Below are 364 nucleotides of genomic sequence, written 5' to 3'. Positions count from 1 at the left end.
AATACATCTGTTAGTCTCAAAGGTGCCACAGGACCCTCTGTTGCTTTTTACAGATCCAGACTAACACGGCTACCCCTCTGATATTTATTATTATTATTACAGTATTTTTATTACACTATGAAAATGGTGACACTCTTCCAATATCTCACTTTTGTAGCTTGTATCACTTTGAATAAGCCTGTTATAAGACAAGGCTCCTATGTTTCATCAAGGAGTATCAGATGTGAAACAGCATGAAGGTATTTAAGAAGCCAACTCAAAGAGTTCCTCCTACACAAGCATTCAGGTCTTGAGCAGTCCAGGCAAACAATGCACATTAGAACAAAGCTTAAACTTGTTCTTCATAATAATTAAAAAAAAAAAA

At 35.4% G+C, this 364-nt stretch overlaps 1 protein-coding gene across 2 annotated transcripts in view; it reads right to left on the bottom strand.

Annotated features, from left to right (window-relative positions):
* The window catches only part of LOC113409437 (endosomal/lysosomal potassium channel TMEM175-like), a 39,091-nt gene that overhangs the window by 12,417 nt on the left and 26,310 nt on the right, over positions 1 to 364 (bottom strand). The window lies entirely within an intron of this gene.

The sequence above is a fragment of the Terrapene carolina genome, unplaced genomic scaffold (assembly GCF_002925995.2).
Source record: "Terrapene carolina triunguis isolate 2854851 unplaced genomic scaffold, T_m_triunguis-2.0 Scaffold33356, whole genome shotgun sequence".
In the NCBI taxonomy this organism is placed as follows: Eukaryota; Metazoa; Chordata; order Testudines; family Emydidae; genus Terrapene; species Terrapene triunguis.
This window is presented reverse-complemented; position numbering and strand designations above follow the sequence as displayed.